The following is a 23309-nucleotide window of genomic DNA, read 5'->3' on the forward strand; positions in this document are numbered from 1 at the left end:
TGTGGCAGAAGTCGAATTCTTGGCCATAGATGGCGCCACTGGAAAACAAGACCAATCACACCCCCTCTGCCTAAACACGCATACGTCAACAACAACAAATGATTATAATAATAAGGAAACAGGAAATGAAAATAAACGCTTAAAACTAAAATCAATGAGAGCTAAAAGTCCTAAGTGTAAATGTCTAAAAGTAAAAGTCTGAATACAAGTCGATGAAGTCTAAAATCATAAGTAGATAAAATTTCAAAATGTGAGGCTAAAAGTTGATCCGTATAAAATAACGATGACATGTTCTATTGTTGGTTCATGACTGGGGTCAGTTGATCTGGGGCTAAAATGTCCCCGAGGGTTTGTTTTATAATTTGAGTCACAATTTTCCTGCAGGTTAATTAGCAAAGAATTGGTGTTCCTCTTCGTAGTTATTCATGTGGGTTCCACGAAGTGCCTGGAATCTTGGACAGTGCTTAATTAGATGCTTAATGTCCTGCCTCGCTCCACAGTAATTGCATGAAGTTGATTTCCTAAAATAATTAAAAATAAGACAAGCTGAAATTGTCAATCACCAATTCAGTTTAAATTCTAATTTTTCGTTGTTTATTTAAAAATCCATTCAAAGATCGGTTTTTGTCAGTAAGCAAAAACATTAAAATGTGTTATTATCATATGAACAAATTTTTTAATTTATGGCAATGTTAATAATTTGTATTTTTAAACTCAAATAATTATCATAATATTTACAGAAACGTAATCAATTCTATATTTCTTTTTTAAATAATTAAGTAAAAAACCCGAATGAGCTGTTTATGCGCTACATTTTATTCAAGTTAATCTAATTCTTGAGAAATCAGTTACTTTATTTTTTTAAAAATTTAATTAATTCGTTTTAATTATTCTACTACTAATACTACCAATTCTTTCAGAATAATTGAAACAATGTGGAATCTGAATATTGTGCAAATTTATTACTACCTAAATAAAGTGTTAAACTGAACTTCGTTTTCATTTAGGTTGAACTATACTTTTGTGCAATAAAGTCTAAGAAGTATAAAATGGCTCAATTATATCGTTTTTATCTTAAGGTTACAGCAAAATTGAGAGATGTTATTCTTCAACATGGACTAAAATTTCAAACAGTATACGTTAATGTTCTAATCCTTTTTAGACATCTGTCATGAATTGAGAGAAACTTTTCGGGCATATTTATTTTTAAATAAATAAAATCTAAATAAAATAAATTATAGAATCATTTCGTGCTATAGATCATTATTCTCTAATATATAGAAGAAAAAATTGAGCTTATAATTTGAGCAATATTTTGAGCATTCAAAGCTCCGTAGTTGCTAAAATTGTATAAAATTATAGTGAAGAATGCTTTAAAATTTTTAACATTGTTTTGCGTTTGAAAATGCTTATTTTGATTCACTCACATGTTTTTTTTATTGTAATTCTTAGCAAATGGATTAATTGATGGTATGTTATTCTTTTATTTTTACTTAAATCCTTTAAAAATTAATCAATGATTTTATCCTTGATCAAATTTTTAATAATTCCTGTTACACATATGTTCTTGTTTTAAAAATTAAAATTCAAAAATTTAAAACAGTTAAAAAATATCAAACAAAAAAAATTATTTTGGGTTTAATGGTTTGGAGGAGAGTGTTTCTTCGCTGCTGGCAGGATTCGAACAAAGGAGCTCTAAGACCGTGGTAGTATGCTCTGACTACTAATGCTTTATATAGTGGCAACTGCACACTCCCCCTTTAGTATACTTTGAATCTGACTCTCTGTGGAGTCTTCTGCGTTTCATGAGACATAGAGGCCACATAGCTGTGAGCGAAGTCACCATTTAAGAGCAGTTCAGACTTTGACACAGTGGATCCAAACGATTTGTTTGTCGATTCAAGACGAGGCGCCGAATAAGAAAAGCTATTGTAGTGCTGCCATCTGTTGAGACGTAAAATAACTGCGTTGCGTGTTCGATTGTCCGTAGTCACCAATTGGAGGAGAGTAGGTGAGAGAAAGAGATACACGCCCATGAGTCTGTTATATTTACGTGGTTATTATACAGTGAGTCTTAACATTTCATACTGTGTTTCGTCCATTTGCTTATAGTATCAGAACGGTTGTCGTTGAAATTTTTTTAGTCGTGATTTTTTTTGTTATTATTATTTACTTGATTATTACGTGATTATTTATTTTATTGTTTCTATGTTTTGTGAATGTCTATACTTCATATAATTTCAAAATATAATTGTTTTTTAATAATTGTTTTATAGTCTTATTATGAGGTTTGTAAAAACTTGCCTATTTTTAACACTAATTATTCAGTGTCAATTTAATATAACTTGCTATTATGATTCCAATTTTTAAAACAAAAGTGTGTATTTTTGTATCTTGAAAATACATTTTTGTTTCTATTTTTATATATATATATATATATATATATATATATATATATATATATATATATATATATATATATATATATATATATATATATATATATATATATATATATATATATATATATATATATATATATATAATATTTATCATAATTTAATACATTTGATAGACATTACTATCTAAAGTACTAAAATCTGTACCTGCACATGCCTCGGAATCGAGGACCATGATCTCAAAAAATGAATATGAATTAGGCGCATTTAAAAGAGAAATCCTTTTAAAGTTGGCGTCCAAATCAATGGACTATGGGGAAGGAGATGCAACTGTGAACTTTACCACCTTTATAAAAAACCTGATATTACTAAATATAACGGAATTCAAAGGATGAAATGAACTGGTCATCTAATGTGGTCACCTGATAAATGTATGACTTGAACCCAAGAAACCCAACTAGAGGAAACCCAAACTCAGATTGTCCGATTCTATAGATAAGGACTTCCTCGTACTGAACTGTAAAAACTGGAGAAAAGGTCAGGATAGGATAGAATAGAATTTTCGATAAGACCAGGACCCACCCGAGGCTGTCATAGCAGTTTTGTTGAGGGTAGCAGATCTTATTTATTTTAAATGAAATATGTTGAAAACTCTCTTCAATTTGTTCATAGTTAATTAGTACTTATTATAAACAGTACTGTTCAAACAAAACTTAAAATTACAGTTATACCTCATAATTTACTCTTTCATACATATTTCTCATACTTTAATAATGAGGGAGAACCGAACATTCAAAGCATTCAAGCACCATCTTAACACTGCAATAAGCAAATACAATTGCTCTTTTTTGCCACTCTGTCACATCCGTACACTTACCGATATTTACACGTAATTTCCGCTTAAAACAAAAATATCTCACTGATGGCTACTTGCCTTTGATCACGAAGTGGCAGTGCGCACGCAGTTGAGCACGTTACTTGACCACTGCGTCATCTAATGAAACCCATATTTTGTACTAGACAGAGATAATTTAAATTTAAGTTACGTGTTTCTGCGTTATTATGTTCGTTACACGTCAAGTTGTAGCAAATTTTTACTTCATTCAGTATTTTGGAAATTCTTTAATTTCCTCCTAGTTTAGTTTCATAAGAATTAAAACTCATAGTTCCCTTGTCAGTTACTCACAATGAGCAGACTCAATATTATCAATAAACAAATATTTATCTTCAGTTTAAATAAACAAAAATAATTATAAGTATTTATAAATAAAATATAAATTGTAATAAAAATCCACAGTGTTCAGTTAATTCGATTTTAAGAGAAACGTAAAAGAATATCTTTCCTGGGCTCTCACAAGTTCACCCTTTGTTTTTGAAACGTTTTTACCATTAAGTTTACGTTTATAATCCCAAAAAATTAACGTAAATATAACTATGCAACAAAGCGTCAATTGTCCGTTAATAAAACATTTTTAAAAAACTGTCAAAAAATGGGTAAAATGTGCACGTTAAAATAACGTATTTTTAGTACGTATTTTTAACGAAATATTTAAAGGGAAAAATTTATAACGTTAAAATACCGTCATTTTAACGTATAAGCTTTAACGAATGAAGAACTGGTAAAAATCATTACGTGAAAATGACGTAATTTTAACGTTTATTTGCCCTTTCATGCTGCATGGGTAACGATTCATCGGTTGTTGCGCACTAAGGTGACTAATTTTTTGTCCGGTGAGCTTATCAATAACTTTTAGGTAATAATTTGTAATACTAATAACTCAAGGTCATAGTCTACAAAATATTTCGCTTCGAAAGGCTCAAGGATTATGCATTTTTAAAATTTAAACTGCAGGCGAAGCTTTTGTTTTCAGTTACTTACGAAGCATTAGAACCCCCTGTTGACTTAAATAGGATTTGTCGGATAGGATTAATATGTTATAGGATTAATGGGATAGGATTAAATAGGAATGTTTGGAGCAGCAATAAGATGGGCTAAGCAAACAGAGGATTGTTTAAATCCACACAACACCCTTTTTCTCTCCTCCCTCAGCTAATTTTGAGTTTTCCTGCCCATTGTTTTTCTTGTTGAAAGAAAGCTATTAAATAGATCTTTTTCTTCACTCTTTGGGTTTTGATTACTTTTGAGGTATTTTTACAGTATTTTATGTGGGTAAAAAACTCAAAATAACACATTCTGTTTAAAAGAAATTTTTATGACTTCTAAACTATTTTTTTATGAACATGTGTTCAGTCTCATTCAATTTCACGCAAAAAAAAATCCATTGAAAACAATACTTTATTTGTCTAGATCAGGGGTTTCCAACTTACACGAGACCGGGGGGGGGGCCACAATTAAAAACATCAGTCAAATGGCGGGCCGCAAATTTGTCAAAATTTTATTTAGGACTCTTTTATGTTTGAAGGAACACCTAAATATTACTGTCAGATTTTTTATCAAGTTGTTCAAAACAAAAGTATTAAATTACAAGTAATAATAAATATTTTCTTGAATGCAAAACCTGAGAAATAATTTTTTTTGCACAGTTGGTATGTTAAATTTTACAGAAATGAAGAAATTAGTTTTTTTTTTAACGAAAGAAAAGTATTTTAAACCCATATAAATTTTTTACGAAAATTGTCCGCAGAAAAAATGAAAACTAATATTTTAGTTCGTGGGCTACAAAAAAAAGACTTCGCATTTCGTCAGTTGGTAACCACTGGTCTAGATAGTGATATAGTGATATTTAAGTAACCTTTTATACTAATTTGTGCCCATTCCCATTAGTCATAGGTCACATATCTTCCTCGTCATTTTTTTTTTTAATTTTACAATGCACTAACAATTCTTAATCGCAAGAATTGTGGTAGTTATAAAACTTACTAACGAAAATAACTGAAATAGTTGAAAAAAGTTTTAGATGGGATACGTTTGAAAGGTGATTTTTGGCCTTTTAATCCAAAGCAGCATTCAATGCAGATTCTTGGAGCGGAGAAGTGGACAACTGCAAACAGAGCCACTGAAGAGATGCTACAGAAATAAATGGTGTAGTTTTTATTTTTCGGAGAAATATCTATTATACAACGAAAAACAAAGATGACCGTGAAGCCATCATGCTGGTTTGAAACATCTTGGCGTTTTTTTAAAAAAAATCTGCCAAATGACTTGACTTACAAGAAAAAAGAAACAAATTATAAAAATTGAAAGTTAATTAAATTTGTTTGAGAAAAAAAATAATAGTATTTATTTATTTCAAAGAAAAGAGATATAGAACTAGAAGGGGCGGAAATTATTTAATTCTTAGTTAAGGTTATTCAAAAAATTTATAATTTTTTATTAGCTTTATATAACTATCTATTATGAGTAATTCCTTTTTTTCTTCTTTTTTTAGCTTGGAATGTGAAACGAATCACTGTACAATAGTTATTGCGATAAATAGAAATAAAAAAATACAGAAGTTTGGATTATCTTTTGGACTGATTTATTATTGTTTTTAATGTAGTGTTAGAAAAATTAATTAAAATTAAGTAATTAGCAGTAAGCAACAAATTTTTTGCCGCATTTACACAAATGCTTAATCTTGCTTAATTCGGATGTGGGGATTTCAAATATGGAATTAGTTTCACTCCTAAAGTTGCAGACTTTTTAAATGTAATTTTTTATCCTTTTTCTTTTGTCGAAATGTACAAATTTAAAAACGTTATATGAAACGGAGGGGGAGGTTATATAAATGTTGCGACCACTTTCTGGGGGAGTTAGGGTACATCATCAGAAACTCATGTCCTGAAATGACGTATCGAAACTCATGCCCTGAAATGACGTCATATGTAGTCGCTTCTCTATAATGACCTGTTCAGAAGCACACGAAGGAACAAATCATAATAGAGAAGACCAACTAGCGACCTTTCACATTTCCGGGCACGAGTTCCTGTGAATTTTTAATCCTGGCGACGATCCTAGAAGCTTTTCACAACATTTATGCGACCCCCTGTTACATATAACGTTTTTAAACTTGTAAAACTCACAAAAAATTTCGTTGCAAAAACTATAGCTTGTAGAGAGAAACTAATTGATTTAAAGTCAGCGACGTGAAAATTTGCAAAATCCGATAAAAATCTTATGCAACAGAAAAAACAAAATTATTCCCCAATGTATTCCTGTCAATGTCATCGCAAAAAAATCATAAATGTTCTTTGCCGGTACTGTTGCAAACATTAAATTAAAGTAACGTTAAATCAATACTCGAATTAAAATTTTAGTTCAACATACTTTTAAAAAAAACAATCCCCTTGCCGTCAGGCTAATCGTGAGTTTTACGTGGCTGTCATTTTCATGTAACGCAAATGCGGGTTAGTTTCATCAAAAAGTCCTCTCCGGAGGCAAATTTCTCCCAATATTTGATCCAGGAATTCCCTTGTCTTCTGGATTGGGTTCACAATTACAAGGCTATGTAGTTGAACATTAGTAGTCATTAACATAAAAATTGGGTCTGCTGCTCAACGGCGGTTATAAAATGAAATAAAAGTATTCTATTGATGCTATGAAAAGTTTAGATCTCAATCTCTCTCTAAAGCAAATGCTGGTTAGTTTCATAAAAAAAGTCTTTCGCGAAAACTAGTTTTTAACAATGCTTGATACAGAGAGCCGCGATGACTCAGGAGATAGAGCGTTCGCCTTCCAATGAGGTGAACCGGGGCAATGGCTGGTACATACGAATTCCGCATCCGGCTTACACCGACCACAGTGCTGGCGTGAATTATCCTCAGTGGTAGATAGATCATGGGTTAGAGTTACCTTGCCGTCAGGGTAACAGTGGGAAGTTCTCGTGGTCTTCCTCTGCATGTAACTCAAATGCGGGTTAGTTCCATCAAAAAAGTTCACCACGAAGGCAAATATCTCCCAATACTTGAGCCAGGAGTTCCCTTGTCTTCTGGATTGGGTTCAAAATTACATGGCTGCGTAGTTGAACATTAGTAGTCGTAAACCCAAAAATTGGGTCGGCTGTTCCACGACGATTCTAAAATTAAATCAAATCCTTAGAGGAAATTCCACTGAGAAGCGAGTGCGAATTATCAAAAATCACCTAGTAATAATTATTACAATTTTTTGTTAAATATTTATAAAATTTACTTGCTTAGCATGGAAGTTCATTCATTCAATTCTCAGAAGCTACTCTGAGAATTTCAATAAATATTTAGCGCATGCAGAAAATTTGTTGAGCTCTCACTTCCACAAATTACAAGAAAAAAACATCTTCCAGTAATAACCACTGACTATTTTCCAACCATATTTGACACGTCTTCTGTGCTTAGTATGGTATTCACCCGATCTCCGAATACTTCTCTCAAATCTCCATTTCCCTATTCAAAAGGGAATTGGGTGTATATCCTAAGTGTTTGCGGGATAGTGCTAGAAAACAGGGGGGTGGGGAAGAAGGAATAATAAATCGGAAAATAAAACAAAGGCATCCACCTTACATTCACGAGAAAGAACACCATCTTCTAGCAACATACTTTATTCATAAAACCTCTCAAACACCCCCGATCTCCGTTGACCAGCCCTTCTATACTTTCCCCAAAGGAGTTCCATATTCCCCCTCTCCGCCTATTCACTCTTCAAACTCACTTTTTTTTGTTTTCACAAAGAGTTTTGATTTTCGTTTATGAAAATATACTTGGAGAAATCGTGGAACTATGGAGAAATAGTTCAGAAACAAAGGGGAAAAGTATTGGATAAGCAAAAGAAGAATCTACCTTGATTTTTATTTTATTTTATATTATAGCCGTCGTTCAACAGCCGACCCAATTTTTTGGGTTTACAACTACTAGTGTTCAACTCCGTAGCCTTGTAATTTTGCACAAATCCAGAAGACAAGGAAGCACCTGGATCAGCAAATCAGATAGCAAATCAGAACCTCTGGGGGTACTGATCAAGGTGTTTTCTTGTCTTCTGGATTGGGTTCAAAATTACAAGGCTATGGAGTTTAGTATCAGTAGTTGTAAACCCAAAAAATTGGGTTGACTGTTCAACGACGGATAAAAAATAAAATATAAAAAGTAAAATCAGCATTTACTATGCTTTCGTATTCCTTTCTCTCAATAATTGATCCAGGAGTTCCCTTGGATTGGGTTCAAAATTTAAAGGCTACGAAGTTCAACATTGGTAGTCGTAAACTCAAAATTGGGTCCGCTGTTCAACGATGCTCATGAAAAAAATAAATAAAAAATTGTGAACGAACGGCTATTATTTATATTGAAAATAATGAATTTTCGTTATGTAGAAAGAAGAACAACGAAAACCTCCCACGTTTAGCCTGTAGGCAAGGGGACTCTAACTCATGATCCGTCTACCACTGAGGATATTTTTCGTCAGTACTGTGGTCTGTGTCAGCCGGGTGCGGAATTCGTATCGACCAGTTATCGCTGGCATTCAAGCATGGGTTCCTCAATTAGACGGACGAATCTATTCCCTGAGCCTCCATGACTCCCGTCTAAATATTTTAAAACCATCATTGAACAACCGACCCTAGTTTTTGAGTTTACGACCACTAATGTTCAGTTCCGTAGCCTTGCAGTTTTAAACTTGTAATTTTATCCAGAAGACAAGTGAACTCCTGGATAAAGCATTGGGAGAAATTTGCATTCGTGGAGAGCTTTTTTTGTGTAATTAACCAGCCTTTGCGTTACATGGAGAACAAAAATACACAAGACCTCCCACGGTTAGCCTGGCGGTAAGGATACTCTAACAAATAATCCGTCTACCACTGAGGATATTTTACGTCAGCAGAGTTATCAATGCAATCCGGGTGTGGAATTTGTATGTATATTGACCAGCCATTACTGAGTTTCGAACCCTGTTCACCTCATTGGAAGATGAATGCTCTATCCCCTGAGCCACCACGTATCAATATTTTAATGTTGTAACGTTTCAAAGAATTCATTTTCTTGTTGTGAAATGAAGTTAATTATTATGAAGTTCAAAGCTGAAGATAATCTGAAATATGTGTATTTTTATTCACCTTTGTAATATTTATAATTTTAAAAGCATCATTAAAGTTCAGGTTTCGTCTAAAACAGATAATTGCAATAAATGAATTTGTAAGGAATCTGTCAAAACAAACTATAAAGAATTTCTCTTTACAAATCGCGTAATAAAAATATACCATCATCATAAATAATCTTTTTTTATGGTAAATGAAATTATAGAAAAGATGAAGATGAGCTTCCATAAGATTTGTGATTATTTGATTGCGAAACCTGATATCTTTGAAAATAATTATATCCACAAATATTGCAAATTAAAATTTCTGTTTAAATATAGCATGTACTATAGATCTTCAAGCTATAAACTCTTTGCATAAGTGATTACCGATGTAGCGATTGACATTTGAATATGTAATATTCTTTGTTGAAATCTGCTAGACCCTAAAAAAAGGACAAATATTTAAAGCTAATTTGCTTTCAATATTTTTGAAGACAAATAGTATCAGATATTTAACTATTTAAATAACTTGAAACAAAAAATACCTAAAGAATATTTGGTTTAAAAATAAATAAAAAAACCTCCTTTGTAAGAGTGATACATCTATTACAATGCCACAAAACCTCACTAACTGTGATCTAGCTCACTTTTTTCACAAGAAAAGCCTCTGAATACTTAAAAACAACGCAACTTGATCGTCCTTTCACTCAACCTCGAGAGCCCATCGACGATAGAGAAAATGCAGGAAGGAAGAAAAAAAGAACAGAACTTTGTCGTGACACGTAATGATTTATCATCTCCAGTGATGGATTCTCAACAGCATGTTGTGCCACTCTCTGTGACTGCTGCCTCTCGATATGCCTTTACCCTATTCCCAAGTATACAAAACAGCAGCATCAAAATACAAACAAGAACGATATATCGAAGGATGGCAGCATAAAAAATTCACGCACCGAGTTTTTTTTTTTTTTATAATGTCTTCTCCGCTCTTCGCTCTTTCCACTTGTTTTTATTAGTAAGCAACCGGGCAAATATATCCGCTAACTGGAACCGGGTGGAATATGAAAAGAGGATAAGAAGTGGGACGGGGGTTGAAAAAAATAGATGCACCTAAAAAAAAAACACCGAAAAACGCGTCTGCGAAGAAGCTGATACTGCTTTTTTGAAAGATCTGCATATACGTTTGGAGCGTTCAGGGATCTGGTCTCTGGGGCTTCCGTCTGAAGCTCTTCACGATGGCCCGTCCATCCGATGTCCTCCCGAGGGGTCTCCAAGGCCTGGGCCTTTTCCTGCATGCAAAACCTACTTGGCAGTGATCGATTCCTTTTGTGATCCTATGGGAGATGTAGCTGAAGAGCAATTTTTGCGCAAAACTGTTTATAAATGAAAGAATATGGAACTGGAATTTTCTCTTTTTTTTGAAGGGAAAAGAGTGGATATGGTAAAAAAATGAAATAAAAAGAATAATAAAAAAATGGCCCTGAACAGCTTGGAAAGGACACGTTATCGTCCTCAGGCCAGTGATGCTTCGTGAAAAAAGAGCAGCTTGGCGAGAATTTTAAGACTTAGTAGAAGAGGATGTTTGAAAAGTGAAATATGTTTTAGCTTTTTAGTTCTTGATCTCAGTGCGTATTGTAGATATTTGTATGTATTGTATTTCCAGCATTTTCTTTTTTGAACTCTTATATGTTTATGTAATTAAGCAATTGCTCAATTTTGTGAATAAAACTACTGATAACGTGCTATCAAAAATGAGAAATTGTGTCCGTAGATTTTACGTACCGGTACATTTCTAATCACGCTCTGGAGTAGGCTAACATTTTTACTCATTTTCCTAGTTTAAAAATACCGAAGTCTTCAGCGTATTTTTATTTATTATTGTATTTTGTTAATTTAAAGAACATTTATTTTATATTTACATACATATACGAGTGTCTGAACTCAATACAATGAAACTGCTTGAGCTGTGGTGGCTCAGGGGATAGAGCGTTCGCCTTAATATCCCAGCAATGGCTAGTCGATACGAATTCAATTCCGCACCCGGCTCGCACCGATCACAGTGCTGACGTTAAATATCCTCAGTGGTAGACGGATCATGGGTTAGAGTACCCTTGAGTCTGATTAACCATGAAAGGTCTTCGTGATTTTCCTCTCCATGTAACACAAATGCGAGTTAGTTCCATCAAAAAGTCCTCCACAAAGACAAATTTTTCCCAATACTTGATCCAGGAGTTCCCTTGTCTTCTGGATTGGGTTCGAAATTACAAGGCTACGGAGTTGAACATAATTAGTCGCAAACCCTAAATTGGGTCGGCTGTTCAACGGCTGTTCTAAAATAAAATGAAAGGATTTATAAACTCATGACAATACAAGGCGTAGAAGAAACAGAAAACCCAAGTTGGAGGAGTTCACAGATCCATGGTTACGGTGGTATTCGAATTAACTGTCTAACCACTCTTCAAAGCATTTGGTGGGTGTAATGTTAGAGATTAAAAAAGGTGGCGTTTTTATAAAGTGCATCAGAAAGGTAGCTTTAAGCAAAATGGTTTTAGCTTCGCGCTACGATGGAAAGCTTATCTATAAGTTAAGCTTTCTATTAAAAAAAGTTCTATTATTTCTGAATTAAACTATTTTTTAGGAGTATCATTTTCTATTGTTATTTTTAATTGAATTTATGAAGTTCAATGTAATCCTTCAATTGTTTAGGTTTTTTTCTTTTCAAGCTCTATAAAGTGCTTAGATGTTAATTCTATAGGAATGTCGAGTTATAACGAAAAAAAAAACGAAGAATATATGCCGAATAAAATGTTAATTTTTCTGATAAAAAAAATAGTCATCTTTACTAAAAAGTTGTTTTTTGTGGACAAATCGTTAGGTTTTCATATTTAAAGAACTTAATCTGCACATCAACAATAGGCGTAGTTTTGTGTCTCTTGACTGGGTAAAGATAAACGAAACATAACTCAACAAAATATTGGTACTATATCAAAAAAGAATTCGTCTTATTTGTGCTCACAGAACTTCAAAAAATACCTTTTATTCTCTAATTTTAATTAATTATGATGTTTTTTCATCATTTTGATTCATGCATCGTATTTATCATTGTTTTTGCTTCTATAAAAGTTGTTTCCATTTTAAGAATAGAAATTTGTGATTAAATGACTTGTTATAATAGAATAGCATAAAAATTTAAAAAACTGTAATTTTCCAGCGATATATAATCGATAAAAAAATTTATTTTTTTGCGGCACCTAAACTACATAATTTTTCGATTATCAGTGATGATGACGTGTATTACGAAATTAATGTCCCACATGGTTTTTGCTTTGAATCTGACCAATACTTTGGTGTATTATGTTTTAAAGCGATCGAAATTTCGATTGCTATACATTTGCTAGCATAATTTACAAAATTGGTGAATTTTCATCATGCACAAAGCTCCACTTGAAGTTTGAGCACTCTATCTAATAGGAAAATGGTCAAAATAATGATTTACTGTAAATTTTATTTGATTACATAAATTATGCCTGTTTATGTCAAGAAACTATTAATACTATCATAACCATCCGGCACAGTTTACTTTTAAGCACTTTAACTAGTTGGAAAGTTGTCGAAATTTAGATTTTTTTTTCCAATGCCCACCCGGATCACGACCTAGGTCATGCCTGAAGGACAGATTTGCTGGCCACTCTTTCAGGGGAACCATATTAGGTGGGCCAACGCTGCTCTGACAGTAAGGGAAGATAGTACAGAGAAGGAAAGAACATCCATGCCTTGCCCAGGATTCAAATCCAGAACCTTTCTGATGCAAAGGCAGTTCCCTAACCCGTACACAGGATTTAGATTGCCAATAAATTCTTTTAGATAATAATATGGCTATATAATCAGTATGTAATGACCAGGAAATGATTGAAACTTGTGATATCCTCCAGAACAAAGCCTCATTCTTAATGTAAGCACTCTAGATAATCGGACAGTAGTTGACATTTCGATTGATTATAAATTATCTCTTCTGATATACTGTGATAAACACTGCTAGTTTCAAAATTGCCAGGATAAACTAGTTATTTGGTTTGTCATCAGGCTCGGAGCTCTAGTTGTTGTTTAAGTACTCTCGTTTTTTCCTTAAAAAAAATGGTTGACATTTTTACCAATGATCAATCTTCGCGATATTTTGTTCGCTTAGAATTTATCGCTTCTGAATTATGAATCGCTAAATAATCACTTATTTCTAGTTATGAATCGCTTGGAATACATCCCTTCGTGATAAATTCTAAATGTAGTGAACAGGAAAGGATTTAAAGTTGCATTGTCATCAAGTGCCTTTATATGCGATCACTCTAGTAAATCAGAAAGTGGTCGGAAATCTGACAAGCGTCAAATTTCATCGCAATAAATTCTGCTTGTAAATAGCAGTCTGGAAATTATCGCAAATAGCATGATCTGTTAACGTAGAGCTTCAATTGAAATTTGAGAACCCTAGCTTGATTAAATCTGTTCAGAAATTTTTAGTTGATGACAAATTCTCTCTTTGACGTTTACATCTCTACAAATTCTGCTGGTAAGGACCGGAAAATGATTGAATTTTTCATTGACATCGGATACACAGCTTTAGCACGGTTTTGAGTGATAGAGCCAGTTTGGAGATAAATCTAAAGTTTGACTGCAAGATTCCATCAACATAAACACGCATTCATCGAAATTCCATTGCTTAGATAGCAAGATTTGATTTAATAAAAAATTTAGAAATATAAAAAAAGTATTTTTACTAAGATAAAAATATTTATTTAAGTGATAAAAATTTTGTTAATAATAATGTTAATTATTTGATGAAATCCCACATATTTTCTTTATCCGGTCACTGTTAAGGAGTTGTTATATTGGCCATAATACTTTTCAAATATTATTTCAAATATATTTTGACTGCAAGATTCCATCAACATAAACAGGCATTCATCGAAGTTCCATTGCAAAGATAGCAAGATTCGATTTAATAAAAAATTTAGAAATATAAAAAGGGTATTTTTACTAAGATAAAAATATTTATTTAAGTGATAAAAATTGTGTTTATAACAATGTTAATTACTAGGCAAAATCCCACATATTTCTTAACCGTTCACTGTTAAGGAGTTGTTACATTGGCCATAATGCATTTCAAATATTCTGGAAATCTGTCCGATAGAATATCCAACAATATAATTAGTTTTGAGAAAAATAAAATAAAAGACAAGCAATGTGTCTTAATTCCATTAGAATAAACAGAAAAGCCTTACTAAGCAGATAAAAACATAGAATTACTAAACCCTTTCTTCCGTCCTCACTAAGTATTCATTCATTTCCCATAATTCCTCTCAGAAACTATCATCCAAGACGATAACCGGACGACAAATCAGTTCTAAGCAAAGAACGCTTAGAAAGACAGACATCACTGACAGACAGACGTATGCACACAATATTAAATCTCAATTCCCCGGGGTGGACGGTCCAGACTACAAACCGTAGCAATTCCTCCAGGAAAAGAAGTGGACCAAGTCATTCTCCGTTTGGGAATCTACGATTCTCCAGAGAAAGAAAGCAAAAAAGCTGCAATTGCCGCTAAGGAACGAAAAATAAGGGAAGATATACTAGAAGAGCTAAACCAAGGGTCAAGAATTGGCTTAACCATTCCACCCGGAATGATCTTTGGTATTGTCTGTTGTATTTTTTTTTCTTCTAGTGCTTGGTCCTTTGAGACTTCTTGGCCTTGCGTTTTTGGAAGAAAGAGTATTTTGGGATTATAGTTGAAGATACGAGATGTAATGCTTTGCGAATTACTTTTACCGTAACGATGTTAAGCTATAGAACTATCGCGTTCTTTAGGTTTTTATGATTTATTTGTGTTTACTTGAAACTAGTCATGCATTTTTAATTTTGGTAATTATGGTTTTTATTTTTTTAAGAGAGTTTTTCTCCATACTAGGTAGAAAATATTGAAACACGGCATCCATTTGATTCTAAATATCACTTAAGTGCTCTTGAATCAGAACTACAAGGTGTTTTTCCACTTTTTATTATTGGGCATAAAATTTAAAAGAAAGTTTCAGGTGTTTAATAATTGTAATTTTAATCACTTTATTGATTTAATTACACTTGCGTGTGCCTGAATATTGCACACTATGGTGCAAATCCGGAAAAAGCCTACATTAAAGAAGAAGGAAAAGAAAAATTGTGACATTGGTCTTGTTTTTATATAATCGTTATAAGTATATCCTTACCTAATTATAACTTTTAGTAAAAAACAGAAACTTTGGTATAAAGTAGAGTAAGCGAGAGAGTACTTGCCAATTGAATAGTTTTCGATGCAATTTTTATTTGCTTATTTGCTTTTCTATTTTTATATAAAATCACTATGACTGAAAAAAATTCCAACATGCATTAAAGTTGTTATAAGAACAAAAAAAGAGAAGGGGAGTTTGACGTAGCTATATATATAACGGGATATATACAGTGTACAAAATAAAAATAAAACGTGAACACCCTGAATAACTTCTAACTTCAAATCTCGTTTATTTTTTAAAACGAATCGGACACTTTTTGCATACTTTCATGAAATTTGTTTATTCAAAGATATTCCCAAGCAAAATATAATTTTAAATAATTATTTCTTATTTTTTATTATTTTGCCTTTAAACAGTCGAAAAAAGTTTAATTGTAAGGTGTACAAATTTTTACATAATTTTGAATGGCAAAGCATAAAATTTAAACAAAATGATAATACCTTTTCTGTTAAAATGAAATTTTCATTTTACGACATACGTATTTTACGTATGTCGTAACATACAAATGTCGTATTTTACGTTTTTTACGTATTTACGTAAACGTATTTACGTATTTCAAAATCGAAAGTTAAAAATCTCTGATTTTTAAAATGACGAAAGCTTTGTTGACGACAACTTAGTTACTAGTTATTTATTTATTTATACTAAAGGATTCCGCCCCCTGCTCGCTATCGCTCGCCTACTCCCAATAAATCTCTAAGGTGAAAAAAATTGAAAGTTTATATCATTATGCAACTTAACTCATTATGCATTTTACGTAAAACTTATTTTGCATAAAATGAAATAATTGCTAAAAATTTTTTGGTTTAAATTTTGCATTATATCTTTAATATATTTTAAGTAACTGTTTCTAAATTTTTTCAGCATGTTCTTTTCAATTCTCTAACAAGGGGCGGTATAAAGTGAACATAGTGTGGGGTACAGTTATATTAATCGAAATAATAAGCCAAAACTAATCAATATTTGATCGAAAATATTTTCGTATTAATTTAGAACAGCTTAACTATCTAATTGAAGCTAATTAAGTTTCAATTAACTTATCAGAAATTTAATAAGATTGAATAAAAAAGTGTACAAAACGTTATAAGCGAGACAATTCTGAATTCAAATTCATCAAACTATTAAATAAAATTTATCAGTTCAACAAGTTACCTAAACTGTTTCTTAGAGCCCACAAGGCCCCGGGTCTTTATTTTTATTAACTACTTAACATAAATTACAGAATGACCAAAAAGCACTCCAATTATGAACTGTAATATATCGAAAATAACTGTTCATAAATCGTTTAAACTTTGCGAATGAACAATTCCAACAACCAAATTTGTTTTGCGCATAATGTATTTACTGTAATTGGAATAAAACTATTTGTTCACCCATTTTATTGTAACTCCATTTTTATTTGGCGAGTTTTTCTGGCCACCCTGTATAGTACTATACATTGTAATACTACAAAAGAATGTTTTACGAAAAAAAAATAGTTATACCATGCAGAAAAATAAGAATTTCAACAATTAATTATTACTTTCATATCCTTTTATCGTCAGCAACCGATAATTAATATTTCTTAGTGTATGAAAATCCATAATTTTATTCATTAATCATGCATTCATTTATTTTGCAAAAGTTATTACAGTATCTTTTAATAGATGCGCATGTGCAAAAGGAATCTATCACTAATACAGTTTACGAAAGAAGATTTAGAGCGCCACAAATCACCGTTCCGCTTCCATTTAAGGCGCAATTAATCCCACAACCCTTTTACCTCATTGGTATTCCTGTCGAAATTTCATGCTCTAATTTTAACCACACCTTCGTTAGCAAAGTCTTCCAAGAACCAAAAACTTATTATGTATATAAAAAAAAGAAATAAATAGACGCCAATTCCATAATATCATCCACTAAAGGCGTTACAATTAAGAACTACTATGAGAAACGTTGCGAGTTAATGACAAAACCTCCCATCTTGTTGCAACCCATCCCCATAATGTGTTAATACATGGGAGAAATTGAGACATAATAGAGTATAAATGGGTGAAGGAAAAAAAAATGGTTTAAATGCGGAAATATTGGGCTGCGTACTGACCCATCCTGTTTCTTAAAAGCGTTTACACCTCTAAAATAAGTGGCAATACACATTTCTTATTATTTTTTTTATAATGATCTATGTTTTAAATATTCCCCAAGTAGACTTATTACTGCTACGCCTGTATCAGTTTTTTTTGCCGCAACCTCTGGGTGGTATACCATAAAACCATATTGAAAATACGCTTCCGGTATATTTTTGATATGAGTTTTTTCTCTCTTTCTTTTCTCTCAATTTGCGCTTTAATTTATTTTTTTCTAGTCAAATTGTAAATTTAAACAAGTACTGCATTGCACTTAAAACCTGCCGTATTTTAAATAGTTAAATTATACCTTATATTTAAAAAATAAATAAGCCAACATCATATTTAAATGGGTAAAAGAAAAAAACAACGTCAACAAAGCACAAAGGTAAATATATAAGTTATTGCACTTAAAACCTGCTGTATTTTAAATAGTAAAACTATACCTTATATTTAAAAATAAATAAGCCAACATTATATTTATATGGGTTAAAGCAAAAAACAACGTAAATAAAGCACAAAGGTAAATATATAAATCCTTAAACCTGCACTTAAAACCTGCTGTATTTTAAATAGTAAAACTATACCTTATATTTAAAAAGAAATAAGCCATCATTATATTTAAATGGGTTAAAGCAAAAAACAATGTGAATAAAGCACAAAAGAAAACATGTAAACGTGCATAAACGTCAAAACATTATAATTGTGCTTTATTAACGTTGTTTTTTGCTTTAGTCAACATTAATATAAAATATTACCCTTTCCTTTGTTGGATATTATATTTAAACATTGCACAACGGAACCCTTTCACTTAAAATATGAATTAACCACACTTTTTTTTAACTTTTTTTCAATATTTTGTATTAATTTAGGTGGAAATAAGTGAAAAAATATCATATTTACCATTTTAATAATTTCTGATTAGGAAATACAGCATTTAACACCGGTGATTTTTTTTACATACAACTTCCAATCAATAATTTTTTAAATTCGAATTTATTTAGAGTTATTTAGATCTAGGAGAAACAGTTATGTTATTCATCATTGAAATTTCTTTAATTTACAAGATCAATTATTGATAAATTTTATAGTGTGAATAAAAAGATAACTATTTTATTTAGATTTTCAAATGTAATTCCGATAATCTAACAGATTTTTTAAGTAACTATTAAACTAATTTTTATAATTAAAAAATACCAAAATATATTTTTGCTTTTAATTAATAATTGTAATTAGTATCAGAAAAAAATATATGAAAGGGAGACCGGTGTCCTATCCACATCAAAGGGGTTAAGATTCTTACCTTGTCTTATATATTAAATTAAATTTTTGATGTGTAATTTTTTTGTTTCTTTTATTGACATTTAGCATCACTCGAGAACGGTATACTTTCGAGAAAGGGAGGAAAATAAATTCGATTATTTTTACAACTTCTATGGGTTTTTTCTTAAAAATTCAGACCATCAAAACTTAACGATCAGTCATTACAGATGCTTAAATTTTCCATAATGTGTTTTTAATGTTGTTCAAATAAAAGGAGATTGATTTTTATGACCCTGAAAAATTTCTTTATGTGAATTACTCAAATAAAAGGATGCTTATCAAACATCTAAAAGCAGACTAATTTATTATACTTAACTTTTTGTCACAATATACTAATTAAAAAAATAGAAATAGCATAATTTTGTCAAAAAAAATTATAAAAAATTCTGTTTTGAAAAACGCTACGAAACGACAGATATTGCCTAGTAAATAATTAATGCATAGTAATATACACCAAGGAGCCTTTACATTATGACCACCCTCTATCTATATTATGGATTCTATAACAATAGGCTCATGGGTTTTCACGGTTTCGCGCCCGGGAACAATGTTTTCATGGGGCACATTAGGACCATAATCCTCATAGAGCAATCCCTGACGTCTGTAAGCTACTAAAACAAAGTTGCAGACCAGGTTCACCCATTCATGGCAACAGTTTTTCCTGTGGGGGATGGTGTTTACCAACAGGATAATGCACCATGTCATAAGGGTCAAATCGTCGAGGAACATTCCAGTGACTTTCAAATCATGTCTTGGCCCCCAAATTCACCTGACCTTAATCCAATAGAGCATTTGTGGTCCTACTTGGAAAACCAAATTGGTGCTGCCACGCAACCACCTTGCAATGTGAGGAAATTGCAGGACCAGTTGGTGAGCGCTTGATACCAGATACCTCAGACTACCTATTAGCACCTTGTGGAATCAATGCCACGACGGGTGCTAGCAGTTTTGAGGGCTAAAGGTGGTCCTACATGTTATTAGCAAGTTGGTCATAATGTAATGACTCTTCGGTGTATAATTAATGAAAAAAACGGTGTATAATTAATGGAAAAAAACGGTGTATAATTAATGAAAAAAACGGTGTATAATAATTAAAAAAATATTTCGAATTTGATCCCCTCCGTCTCGGTTGATCTGGGGGGAAAAGTCACCTTGAAGACTAGTACTAATGAAAATATTACAATAAAGAATAGCGTGTTTTTTTTTCTCTTCTTTTTTTTCTTTCTTTCTTTTTGAAAATTTTTTTTTCATTATTTAGAATTTGAAAACTATGCTTTCAAATCTATCATTCAACAAATCGTTTGCTAATTTTTTTTCCTTTTTCTCCATTAAAGAATTAAGTTTGACGTAATTATTTTAAGCCTTATTTAAAAATTCGTTGCTGGAATGTTTCGAAAACCTAACATTCTTTTTTTTTGGGAATTATTCCGCGATGATGGCAACTGAATATATCGTGCCGATTTTCTATGACAATGCAATAACTTCTTTTCAATAATGTATAGGAAGTTCTCAAAGAGCATAACACATATCAACTTAGAGCTCTGACAATAAATAAGTTTAAATTTATTCCATAGTTAAAATTTTTGAGTAATTATATAATCGTATCTGGTGATAGGATTTCGCATAAATAATTACAAATGTTTTCTGTAAATATCTTAAAGAAATTTCTCTTTAATAAAAGGACCGATTTGGGACATTCAAGATTACAACTGAGCCAATGTAACACCCAAAAAAAATTTTTTTTTTCCTTTAATAGTGTTTAGATATATTAACCTTTTCATTGTATATGTAACAGTGGCTCAGTTGATGTCCTAAAATTTAATTCAAAAGTGCCTATAAGTTTAATTTTATTTAAATAAAAAATATATTGCACAAATAATGAATATTTAGTGCATATAACGTGAACATCAATAGAATTTAAAATTATGTTAACGTATATTTTATTGAGTAATTCCAGTTACTTCAGAATATTGTGAATTCTCACGGAGTTTAAAATTAAGCTCCATTCATTTGTTTATGTCTAGGGTAAAAAAAATTAAATATACTATAAAATAAAAATAATGAGTCTCTTTACTGAACTAAAATCTCATTTTCTAAAAGGCAGATTAAATCACTTTTATTTTTATTGATATCAAATTTATTCTTATCAATGAAATGCAAATTTAATTCTTTTTATGGGAGAAAATATCTGATCTAAATACACTTTTACTTTTTTTTTCTTCCTAACATCGACATAATTTAAATTTACTACTTTTGTGTCAAAATTATTTTGTTTAATGTTTAATCTGCATCCATAGGAAACAACAAAATTGCACTTAAAAAGTGGAATATTTCTGAGCATGTTTAAGAACTTTTTGATCCCCGAAGACTTTTAAAATGTTGATCCAATGGACCATTGATTTCGTCGATGAAATTTCCCTCGCATTATGCCAATAACGGGAATTAATAGCGCATATCGTATTAAAACGCCGAATATATTCTATTCTTTCATCGCTGTTTAAAGATAGGATGCTTGATCGAGGATATAATAAACTAATCTTTCAAGCAAGGAGCTGTCATTGAAGTTAAAATTTATGTTACATTGCTGGAAGTTACGATAAAATACGATTTTACCTTACTGTTAGATAAGTGCAAGTACAAAAAAATACTTATTTTTGCAAATTTTTAAAATATTTATTAATTTAAATGGAGCTAGAAAAAATGGGATATTTTTGTTTTAGTTTTAAAACAATTTTCGATTAACTTAAATAAATGTAGGAAGAAAAGAAATTAATGGTATCTTGAAAGTAAAATTGGAATTACCGCCTTTGCCAATAATATGAAGCATTTTCTAAAGAATTTTTCAATTAATCCTACCATATTCTAACTTAAGAGCAAAAGCATTTTTTAAATAAATAAATTAAGCTTCTTTCTTTTCAATTAAAAATCATTGAATATTTACAGCGTAACACCATGAGTTCTATTACTCGAAATTATAAGCTAAAATAGACCCTTCCTTAGTAGCAAAACGCATCACACTGAATTCTACATCAGAATTACCCCAGAACAAAATCACGTTACACATTTGGGAAGACAAAATCTTACAGGAATACTACTCTTACAGCTTGGATTCGAAATGTCGTTATTATAATTTTGAATAAACAAAAACTTGTGTTTACATAATCTCCAAGAGACAAAATCGCGCATGAATACATTATTGTCCAGATAACACTTCGCACGTATAAAATAACGCTGTGTCAAAAAATATACGCTGTATTACAGATACAAAGGATTCGAATTTAATTTCTTCCCGCAGTATTTAATCCTCCAGGATTTCGTGAATATTTGGCTGTATTTCATCCATAAATACTTAAGGACAATCTTCAATTGGGTATAATATGAAAAAAACACAACTACTTCGATTTTGTAGGAACAACATATGACGCAATGCTAAACGAATGGAATTTAGTTGTTGTTTATTTAGTTATTGTTATTAGTAGATAGTTGTTATTTGTTTCAGTTGTTGTTGTTTATTTAGTTGTATTTAGTTTCAATAACTTTTCTTTATAATGCAATAAAATCTGGCGAGCAGACGATCGAACACTTCGTTTGTTTATTTGTGGCTTGAAGATGAGATAACCCCAGGCTGCGAGCCTTTTCAAGTTAGGCTCGCAGAAAATGCCGTTCATGGGTTAAATTTAGTAGGAACAACACAACCTGTGACGTAGGCTATATTATACCCAATTGGGTATAATATGAAAAAAACACAACTACTTCCATTCCGAAAATTTTACTAGGAATAATATTTACCTTTTAGCTTAATTAATAAGCTGAGTTTTAAATATGTTTACTAAATTCATAAACTTAGATAAAACAACAAAATAAATTATTTCAAAGAGAACTAGACTAATACATTTCCAACCTGACGAGTAGCGACTTATAACAACACACTTCGTTTAATGTTTACTTGTTGCTAGAAATCAGGTTCGCAGAAAATTCTGTTTACTAGTTACAATTTAGTAGGAATAACACGACCTGTGACGTATGCTATAGTATACCCAATTCACTGCGCTTCATAAATTTGCTTAATAATAAAAGAAAACGAAAAACTCATCATTTTAACTAGTAGTTAAGCTTTTAGCTGCAGAGTGGCGCTAAAACCGTTTGGACGTGTGTCGTCATTTTGCAATTTGTTCATTGAAAAAAA

The 23309-nt window shown here is 31.5% G+C and overlaps 1 long non-coding RNA gene across 3 annotated transcripts in view; it reads left to right on the plus strand.

The window, feature by feature from the left end:
- Positions 1-23309, plus strand: part of LOC147816564 (uncharacterized) — a 127030-nt gene that overhangs the window by 21582 nt on the left and 82139 nt on the right. Inside the window, exons 11-12 of one of the 3 annotated variants that reach the window (XR_015435441.1) lie at positions 1453-1470; positions 5789-5860. This is a non-coding gene — a long non-coding RNA (uncharacterized LOC147816564). Of the gene's footprint in view, positions 1-1452; positions 1471-2276; positions 2305-5788; positions 5861-23309 lie in introns of those variants that run through there. The other 2 variants (XR_015435442.1, XR_015435440.1) reach the window with 2 other exon arrangements.

This window comes from Parasteatoda tepidariorum, chromosome 1 (assembly GCF_982258835.1).
Source record: "Parasteatoda tepidariorum strain Cologne lab strain chromosome 1, Ptep-v5.0, whole genome shotgun sequence".
NCBI classification, from domain to species: Eukaryota; Metazoa; Arthropoda; class Arachnida; order Araneae; family Theridiidae; genus Parasteatoda; species Parasteatoda tepidariorum.